Raw genomic sequence first — 11,683 nt, forward strand, 5'->3', positions numbered from 1 at the left:
TTCTTTTTATTTTTCAAAATAGTCCCCTTTTAGAAAGATACACTTGGCCATTTTAACCCCTCCCAAAAATGAGATTTGTCGAACTCTTCAAAATACGCATTTGTTTCGGCGATGACTTTCCCGTTTGTACTAAATTTATTTTTCTGCGAACCGATGCTTCATGTTAGGGAACAAGAAAAGGTCGCAGGGAGAAAGATCGCGTGAATATGGGGGGTGCGACAGCAATTCATAGCGTAATTCATGCAGTAGGCGGCGAACGTGCTGGTGTGCTACCGTGGTGAAACATCACCTTCTTTTTCGTCAAATGCAGCCGGGTCTCTTGCAATTTTTTGTGAAAGCAGTCCAAAAACTCACTCACTTAACAATGATAATTCTTCGAATGTTCGCCCACGTTTAAATTTGCGAAGCCTCCCCATAGAGAGCATCCAACAAGCCAATCACACCACTGATGATATCAAAGATAAAGCAGAGTGAAAGAATACTCCTTATAATCGTATAATATAATGTAAAGATATAAAGAAAAATTTATTAATTTATGGAAATATTCTAATTCAGATACTGGTATTTAATAGAAGAAGTCATACTAGCTCGCTATTGACTAGAATAATACCAGTAGTAAAATGATAAATTTGTCTGCAAATTGGTTGACTTTTTTAGATAAGAAAATTTAAGGCTCGGCCATGGACACAACATGCATCGCGATGATTAGAGGATTATGTGTAAGTAGATACTGAATAAAACATTTATATCCAAGTTTATCAAATAAAGACATCAATTAATTAATACTTGCATGCAATTCATTCACAGCCTCGCACCACAAGTCAGTAAGTGTAAAGCAGCGGATTTAAAGTCTTGTTGCACCAGCTCAGTTTAAGCTCTAAAACGTTAAAAGAAATAAATATATCCTCTGAATTGTTTCCATACATTACATAACCACATAATATTCGCTATTTTTGCCACCAATAAAGTTTTTTTGCAAGCACAAGAAGCGATTCTATTATTTTCTTGTTCACAGATAAATCTTCGTAGAGACCAGACACATAAAATATTAATCTGAAATTAAGTAGCATTTATTTTATTTATTTACCCAATATTTCAAAATTTATTTCTTTATTAGTTTTTTCAAAAAATTTGTTTAAATGTAGTAAAAGTAAATCCTTATAGTGTAAGTTTGGCGGCCGCCGTAGCCGAATGAGTTGGTGCGTGATTATCATTCGAAATTCAGTAGGTTCGAATTTCGGTGAAACACCAAAATTAAGAAAAAGTTCTCTCTAATAGTGGCAGGCAATGGCAAACCTCCGATTGTATTTCTGTCTCCTCATAAAAAATAACTGCCGTTCGGAGTCGGTTTGAAACTGTAGGAGTCTTCATCTGTGGAACAACAACAAGACGCACGCCGCAAATAAGAGGAGGAGCTCGGCAATGGAATCAGGAATTTAATGCCAGATTAGTAATCAACGGCACCTATAACTCCGGAGTAGGAACATTCAAGAGAATCCGATCAATTTTTATACTTTTATTTTGTACAGATTTTAGTTATGTTCTTGTAAGTTAGTTTTTTCCTACTTTGAAGAGTACATATAGTAATTGATAAAAGGAGAGTTTTGTTTCAATGAAAGAAGCTAGTAATTTTCTATCAGAATCACTAAAAAAGTGAACGTTGTTTTTGGGGATAATAGGTTCGTTTATTTCATGACACAAATACATTCGGCAATGCTGTTATTATTATAAAGGCTTTTCCAATAAAAGGTATTATTTTGATATTCAAAGAAAAATGCTTTTTTTAATATAAATGATCGGATATTTATTTCATTATAAAGAGGAAAGTATGCCGTTAATAGTGGCAAATAACATCAGGCAAATTACCACCACGACTACGCTTACAGGACAATATCCTTTCATAAAATTTTCCATAGCCGAATTCCGTCCTTGAGATCTTGAAACGATCATAGGCTGTTGGCGTAGACCTTCTCTTTCCCGTGGCCCCAAAGAAAAAAGTCACAAGGCGTTACATCACAAGATCTCATTGGCCAATTGTGATCTCCTCTTTGAGAGATAATACGGACCGGAATTTTTTCTCGTAAAAGTTCAATGGTTTCCTTGCTTGTGTGGCAAGTAATGCCGTCGTGTTGAACATAAATGCTCGATAGCTCAATCCATTCACCAATAACACCTGTTATTGGAAAACCCTTTAATTTTTTGCGGAATTCTTAAACTGTTTTTTTTTTTATTTTTGTATTCAAAAGCTATAACGACAGAAGAAAAATACGACATTATACGTAGTTTGAAGAGGCCCACTTAACAACATAAATTTAAAGTGGTTTTAATGGGTGCTTATTTTTGACAGATTAATAGGCATCTATCAAAATAAATATTTATAAACTTCATTATTATCACGTCTTCAAACATACTGTCATATTACCTTTCATGCTTGCAATCATCCAAATACACTAACGCAAATGTATGCAATCAAAAAGAGCACTGCGGATCTCTTAAAGTCCCTCTGGGAGTCTCCATGACTTAGCAACCATCTGGAGATTACAACTGATTTTACATTTCTTTAATTTTTTTAAAAGATTTTATTATTAGGTGAAAATATTTGTATATTTCATATTTATTATTTATTTGGTGTTGTTAACGACGATTATGTAACTAAGAACTACAACGCATTTGAACGTGAACAAAACTGACTGTTAAATAAAAAATTATCCGCATTCAGAGTACTTGTAAGATTTTTATTGCTTTCATTATTAATTTGTTGGTACTTGGTAAATTTGAAGCTATCGATATGATACATAATTATGTATGATACTTACTATACATATGTGGATCTTTGAGGGGAACCAACAATCGGTAGGCACAAATGCCAATCGGCAACTTAATGCAGTAAATTAAAATAAATATTTTTGATTCAAGTTTTGACATTTTCTGTGCACTATATATGTATGTATATGCATACACTAAGACTATGATTTCTGCTATATTTATAGAAATAGTAGTTCTTTTGCATCTTTGCCATTTTTACATACCTTATCCGGGTCATGCAATTTATACTTTACATTGCATCAGCCGAAGGTTCCTGTTTTTCGGGTGTCCCAATAATGAGCTTTCCCCTTTCGTTACAACTTTATTATGGTTAAATAAACTCAAAATTTAATTGAAAATAAAACGTGCATATAAAAAAGTCATCTGCACCTCGTTTGTTTTGATTTTCAAAATAAGTCGCCATGTGCAATAAATATTAACATAAATTATAAATATAGTATATATGTATAAGTATTCTGCCTTCAGTTTGTTTACGTTTAACTGTATTTGTATTTGTTCTTAATAATTCCTAATAACACTTTCGTTCTTCTTTACTTTGGCGTTAAATTGCAATTTATGAGACTGTTGATCTGATCTGCAACATCATTATGATTGGAAGCCGTTGGTGACAGCAACGGCGGTTGCACGATCCTGTAAACTACCAATAAAAATATGTACATGCAGTGGACATAAAAAGTTCAATGACATTTTTGAAATTACTATGAACAATTTATGTTGCAGTGTTAGTAATGTACTATGAAGTTAAATCTTTATATATTTGAATGCACTTTTAATATTTTTTTATTACCAACGCTTCTCACATATTTGTTTAGAAGCGCTGTCTAATTGCAACTCCTATAAAAGGATACTAATAAAAAATTTTCGTTTGATAGTTTAACTTGTTTAAAAAAACATTCTGCAATATAGTTTGCAGGGTTCAAGGGTTTTCAGTTTCAGATATAAGTGTATAATTGAGTTTGTATGTAAGCAGAACACACAGATATTTAAATTCGTTAACAATCTCGATATTCTGGTCGCCAAACTTCCAATTATAAGAAGAAGCAGTTCTGCTACAATCTCTAAACACTATATATTTCGACTTAGTTAATTTTACTTTAAGGCCCTTGATCGAATTGTTATAAGTTATAAGATTATAGGAAATTCGTTACATAATACGAATGCACTTTTTCGATCCCCTTTGAATCCCTTTTTTTCTCCAGTTATTTGTTACTTCTGATTTATATGTGTACTACAATTTTTTTATATGCTTTAATTTCGACTATTTCGAATGCTTTTCAAACTTAATTTTCTGGCATAAAAAGTACATAGTTATCTATGTACTCATTATTTCCAGCCCCTTGGTCTGCCTGTTTCCACGGCTAGGGTGTGCGTGTAATGGCAGATATGACTTTTGTGGCGTTTTCTTGTTGTTTGTGTTTTTGTTGTCCGCTTTCTAGAGCAAAGCTGCGCTGCGGAGTGCATACAACCGTGTCAATAATTACCCGTGGGACTAACACAACCAACAATGAAACGAACCAACTGAGAATCATTCAAACGTTGCGAAAACATAAAGTCTAACAACATCAACAATAGCTAAAAAATTCAACTGACTTCAGTACCAGCGAAACACTAACAACAAAAACAAAAGATACAATGGTAATATTAACGAAAATAATAGAAACAATAACATTCAAATAACGCGACTCGCGTACCAAAGCCAAATCAAAATGGCTGACGGATAGGTCGGCATGGGTACGCGACAATGAAGGCGTATTAGTGGCATTGGCTCGGTTGGGGCGCGGTTGGTTTCAGTCTTTTGCTAGAACACGTAGTGTGCGTTTTGGTGGAAAACTTTTGACGCTTTTTGCGGTCTAAATAATTACATTGCTTGCCTAGCAAGACGCCTTTGGCAGCAACGCGTACGAAACAAAAAAATCAAGCGAAATCTAATCGCCTCATGGTGGTTCCTACTGACCAGCGCTCGTCCATTTGTTTTTGTTGATAGTTGCATGCCGCGCGCTTGTTGTCACATCTATTGGGAATTTGTTTGCCAAAGTCAGACAAAGTGAAACGACCAGCCGACAAACATACATACAAAGGAAGTAAGGTATGCAAACTGATGGCCAAGATGATCGCTGCCAACAAAGAAATAATGGATAAACTGCACAAATAAACCAAGAACTCGGGTTATTGTTACAATTGCAAACCCTATTTTTACATATTTCTCGATAATAGTTTTTATTTTTGAACGTGTGATTTTGCAACGCCCACCAGCCCAGTCAAATAGTCGACCACTTTGCTATATCTTTCTTGTATTATCCAGCCTTATGCACACAAGTACATATTCTCGTATACACGCTACTTCTAGGTATATTCTCTTATTTATTTATATTCTTTAAAGCTGCGTGTGCGTACTTTGTTTCTGTAAAAATATTTATGCTTTTGCCTTCGTCTACTATTCGACACACGGAAATAGTCTTGACGCGTTGATGAATGTGCAACAAATTCATCAACACACATTGGCTGTCGCTCTTCTCTAGCTCTTGTTGTTCGCTGTTACTACAGTGGCAAGAAGGTGTAAAATCTTTTCTGGCCTACTTTAACCCACAGGTCAGCCACATTGGCGTCAATGGCTCCTCCACGACCTAGCAAAAAGCATACAACAATTAGTTTGCGTTAGTGAATGTATACACATTCATGCATTTGCATATAGTACGAATGTACAGGGTTGGCCATATTAAACTGACCCATTGAGTAACCCTATAACTTTTTACTGTAATTTGAAATCTAAGGTTTACGTCAACAAGCCAAAGACACTAGGCGCACTTAAGGCCAATATCCGACGGGAAATAGCCGCCATATCGGCCGAGACGCTGGCCAAAACTATGGAAAACGCCGAAAAACGGGCACATTATGCTATACGAGCTAAGGGCGACCACTTGCGCGATATCATATTCAAAAAGTGATGTAAACGAATCTCCGTGAACTAAATTAAATGTTTTTCACAATGAAACACAAAAAAAATGTTTCTTTTTCCATATTTTTTTAATAATCACATGGGTCAGTTTAAGATGGCCAACCCTGTACATATCCAAATACGTGCTAAGGGCGACCACTTGCGCGATATCATATTCAAAAAGTGATGTAAACGAATCTCCTTGAACTAAATTAAATGTTTTTCACAATGAAACACAAAAAAATGTTTCTTTTTCCATATTTTTTTAATAATCCCATGGGTCAATTTAATATGGCCAACCCTGTACATATGCATGTCTAGTCGAATCGAAATTATAGCAACTCTAGTCTAGTTAAACAATATTATATATTGGATATGGGAATAGGTTAGATTAGATTTGTGAGGGTTGTACAAGTTAAAGCACTCAGTCAGGAGACCATTATACTACACCCGAATATAATACAGTAGAAAGAATAGAGATAGGAAAGATGAAATGTGGGTGGTAAGACGGAAAAGTTCGTTTGGCGTCATTCTTTCACAAATCTCTTGGATTCATTAATGAATCTTAAGAGATCCAGAAGAGGAAGAGTATGAACCTTACCCGTACTCAGTATATTGCAACCCAATATCCTAAGTCTGATTCTGGTAAACGCCGGACAGCTACGGAGAAAATGCTCTGCAGTGTCGTCATCCTCAAGACAGTGTCGTCATCGGGCTGTCAACGACCCCCATGGCAGCCATATGCTGACCACAGACGTTGTGCCCTGTGATTATATCGACCAGTACTTTCATGTCCTTTATGCTGAGTTTAAGGTTCGTGTTTGGTTCTTTCACAAAGCATTAGGCTACTCTGCAGGAGTTCAACCCAGACCAACGTCCTCTATCCGTAGACCTCATGAAGTCGTCAATCCATAATTGAATTGATGTCGAATTGACACCTAGAAAGGGTTCAGGGTTTAGTGGCATACTTACAGAGTCTTCATTAGCCAGTTTATCAGCTAACTCGTTCCCTGTAATACCACAATGCCGAGGCACCCAAATAAGACTAACTTCGTTGTGTTTTGCAACACTGTTCAGTTTTGTCTTACACTCAACGACTAATTTCGAAGAGCAGCGTGGGTTGGCAAAGGCTTTCAGTGCAGCTTGACGGTCACTACAAATTCCAATACTGCTACCCCGCCATTTTTTCTCAATTATCCAGTACGGGAATAAGGTTTGGGAATAAGTTTCCGTCCGTTTAAAAAATTAATTAATAGATGATATTATGTGAAGTCTTTCAGTCAGCGTACGGATTCCTCTGACGAAAAATTCGCTCTCGAATAAGGGCTGACTGCATTGACCGGAACAGATGGTAATCCGAAGGTGCAAAGTCTGGAAAATACGGCGGCTGGGCAAGATTTCCCAATTCAGTCCCTGTAACTATTTCTGGACCGATTCATCAACGTGTTTCCTGGCGTTGTCAAGCAGCAAAATCAGTATGTCATGTCTACCGTCCCATTCCGGTCGCTTTTCTTTGGGAGCTCGTTTCAAACGCATTAGCTGCAGTCGGTAACGATCGCCATGATGGTTTAAGGACTTCATAATAAGTGACACCCTTCTGATCCCACCAGATCGAGACCTCATATATGTATACACCTTCAAATCATCAGTATATTACTAGAGCGAACACAAAAATAGTATCAGCAGCGACACCTCTTTTACGAAGGCGGAAACTTATTCGCATATCCATACATGGATGTTAAAGGTCTTTCATAACTTTTAAATTTAACTATATTATATTAAATATTTGCTCAATAAATTAATTGATTAGTTGTTCAGTGAGAAGAAGGAGAACCTTAAGTCTTTATTATTAAAAGGAAATATCCTGATAGCATTGGGTTAAACAGTGAATTTTAAAACACTATGGGATAGGATCCGAGAAATTAAGGGAAGAGAGAGAATATTTAAGAAAAACTTTAGTGTGCTCATGCAATTTTGTCAATATGAATTGGTTAGGATAATAGGTAAATACGTCATATTCTAATGTAGATCGGATAAAAGCAGTAAATAGCCACTTAAGGGTATAATAATCTGCAAAATTCGAGCAATTCCTTCCTATGAAGACAAAATCAGAGTACGCTTTAGAAAAAATAAAGTCTATATGATTTAACAGTGTAAAATATGCATGAAAAATAACAGGTCAACCAATGTTACATCGCATGGGAAACGTCAGTCGAAGAAGATTTATAAAATGAAACAGTATACTCCGAGAGAAGTATAAATTGCCCAGCTGTACTTTCAAAATAATTTCTCTACTGATATAAAGAAAAAAACAAAAACTGTTCCAATTACCCAATCAAACGTCTTCAGACTGTTATTTGTGTAGTTATTTGGAGTCCATGGTATGTGCCAACAAATTTTCCCATTCCATTTTCAAAAACTATTTGAAAAAACTCTTCTTCAACGAAAAAATGTGTTTTAATTATTACAATAGCCATTCCAAAAGCAATGCTTCTACTTTAATACTCAACGCTATCTTTCATGAACATCGTAATTTGAAGTTTATAGCAATATTGCTGTCAAGGAAATATTGTTTTCTAAAACTGTAGAATTCTTAACTACTCTAATCGAAGCATTAACCATTACCGACATTATTATTAGGTCATTTCTGATTTATTATGTTACGTGATAATATGCCTAAAACTTTAAATATTTTCTGTTTTTTGTTAAAAAGGTAAATTTGTTAATAAAACCCATTGATAAAATGTTCATCAAACTCTGACAGTTAAAAATGGCTGCTTGATAAATTTAAATTTATGTTTTTTGTGTGAAAACTAGTGTGGAAAATATTAAAAAAATCGGTAAATCCATCCAGTTATATAAAATCCAAGAAGGTATATATATATAATCTAATAGTATATATATATATATAATTGGCGCTTATTCCCCTTTTGGATGTTTGGCCGAGTTCCTCCATCTATTTGTGGTGTGCGCCTTGATGTTTTTCTACAAATGGAGGGGCCTACAGTTTTATGCCGACACTGAACTGCAGATGTTTCTTTATTAGAAGCTTTTTTATCACAGAAATAACTCGGAGATTTGCCATTGTCAGCCGATTGGCGACCGCTATTAGAAACAACTTTTACTATCAATTTGTGTTCAGTGCCCGGGATTGCAAGCTTGTCCACTTCCAAGCTCCAACCATTCAGCTATGGCGTCCGTGCGAAAGTAGTGATTATACAAGCTGAAGTCCAAAATGAACAAGACTGGCGTCATAAAAATGTTTTTGATGGCGCCAACTTTTTAGTGAGTAAGTGCGTTGGAAGTTACATCCTTAGCTGACTTCCAGTGAAAGCTTGGTAATATTCAGTTAAGTGGAAGCGAAGTTATTGCGCCTAAAGTGTCAGTATGTTTGTGTCATCGGTACAAAAACGAGTTTCGAACAAACCGGTATAACGTTAACCGAAACATTTGAATTGATGAAAAAAGTAAATTTATCAAAAATTTATCATGGAATAGGAGTTGAACATCTCCAAATCATCGATTTATCGCATTTTAACTGATTATTTGGGTTTACGAAAGATCTGTGCACGATACATTCCGCACAAGTTAACTGAGGACCAAAAATTGCTCTGAGTTCAACTTTCAAAAAACCTCATTAAAGAGGCGAGAAAAGAAGAGAACTTCCTTTACAATATTGTAACTGATGATGAAACGTGGCGTTTCCAACATGAATCTGAAACTAAGCGTCACGTTTTAAAGCATTTGTTGCATCGCATTCGTTGAATATTATTGCATGATAAGAAATCGCATTTAACCATCAATCACTCACCGTATTCGCCTGATATGGCTCCCTGTGACCTCTACCTATTGGGAAAATTGCATTTGGCATTTGAAAGGAAAACGTTTGGCATTCGTAAAGGCTATCTAAAAGACTCGTACCGACATCTTAAAGAACATCCCGGTAAATGACCTAAAACACTCTTTCGAAAAGTTTTTAGATCGCGCAAAACAGTGTATCGGGGCCAAAGGAGACTATTTTGAATAAATAAACTCGAAGTTATCAGAACAATTCTCCTTTCATTTCTATTTTATCTAATTCTTGTTTATTTTGGACTTTATGGTATATCTCAAAATTGTGGATGAAATAATCAATATGGTCCACAAATCTGAGAATATATTTCTATATATGTATGAAAATGTTAGTCCCTTCAATTCCTATCGAAAAGTACATCATTACTTTTAGAATTATATTTTTGTAATCAAAAACAAAATCCTTTCTTGATATTTGTGATCGGTGGTAATAATTAAATGTTGAGCGTTATATTGACTTTTTTTTCTGGAAGCTAAAATCTCAAAATATCGTACAGTTTTTCTATTACGAGTTTAGCGATAATTTACGGGTTGGGTACGTAATGCTGTATGATACAATATTCTGTTTACGAAATTCTGTATTTCAAAATTCTGCAAAAAATATTCTGTATTGCCGAAATGCTGTATTGACGAAATTCTGTATTGACAAAATGCTGTAAGTAAATGATAAGAAATTCAACAAATTTTATAAAAAAGTGCGCACTTTTTTTCTTCAGTTTCGATAGAATCCACCGTATTCTTGCGTAGAACTTCTTTTCGCGTGGGCGGCCTTTGGCCGCGCTTAAAAAAAATAACCCTCATCAGTCAAACTCCGGCTACGCAATGGACCGTATTTTTACGTAGAACTCCTTTTCGCGTGGGCGGCCTTCGGCCGCGCTTCAAACAAATAACCCTCATCAGTCCGACTCCGGCTACGCAATCTACCGTATTTTTGCGTAGAACGCCTTTTCGCGTGGGCGGCCTTCGGCCGCGCTTCAAAAAAATAACCCTCATCAGTCCGACTCCGGCTACGCAATCCACCGTATTTTTGCGTAGAACTCCTTTTCGCGTGGGCGGCCTTCGGTCGTGCTTCAAAAAAATAACAATCATCAGTCCGACTCCGGCTACGAAATCCACCGTATTTTTGCGTAGAGCTCCTTTTCACGTGGGCGGCCTTCGGCCGCGCTTCAAAAAAATAACTCTCATCAGTCCGACTCCGGCTACGCAATCCACCGTATTTTTGCGTAGAACTCCTTTTCGCGTGGGCGGCCTTCGGCCGCGCTTCAAAAAAATAACCCTCATCAGTCCGACTCCGGCTACGCAATCCACCGTATTTTTGCGTAGAACTCCTTTTCGCGTGGGCGACCTTCGGCCGCGCTTCAAAAAAATAACCCTCATCAGTCCGACTCCGGCTACGCAATCCACATTATTTTTGCGTAGAACTCCTTTTTTCGTTGACTTTTGTCAACAAAAAATTTTTTCAATACAGAATTTTGTTAATACAGAATTTCGTCAGTACAGAATTTCGTCAATACACAATTTAGTCAATACAGAATTTTGTTTTTACAGAATTTTGTAAATACAGAATTCTGTAAATACAGCATTTTGTCACTGCAGAATTTTGTTACGTTAATTTACAGTATTTCGTACGAAAAGAATTTTGATATACAGCATTTTGTAGGGATCCCATAATTTACTACTATTTTGATTTAGTCAACGCATTCCGAATACCTCAGAATTAATAACTACAATGTAACGTTTTTGGGTTCGTGAACTGGGAGGTAAGAACATATCTTCCTTTCTTAGCAATGAACTTTATAGCAACAAAGCTGTGAGATATTTTGAGTTTTTGGTTTTCCGAAAAATTAATTATATTGTTAATATTATTAATAATAGTTAATAAAAAATTAAGAATCACAAAATATATGTCAAGTGTTTTAGTGCTTTTTGCGTATTTCGCATATTTTGAATTCTGCCGTTTTATTGGCTTTTTATTATATGTAAAATTAAACTCTCTTATATACAACAATTCGTTAGTACGCTAATAACGTGTACAAATAATAAAACAACAATAAATATGAAAGCAGGAAA

This window comes from Anastrepha obliqua, chromosome 3, assembly GCF_027943255.1.
Source record: "Anastrepha obliqua isolate idAnaObli1 chromosome 3, idAnaObli1_1.0, whole genome shotgun sequence".
In the NCBI taxonomy this organism is placed as follows: domain Eukaryota; kingdom Metazoa; phylum Arthropoda; class Insecta; order Diptera; family Tephritidae; genus Anastrepha; species Anastrepha obliqua.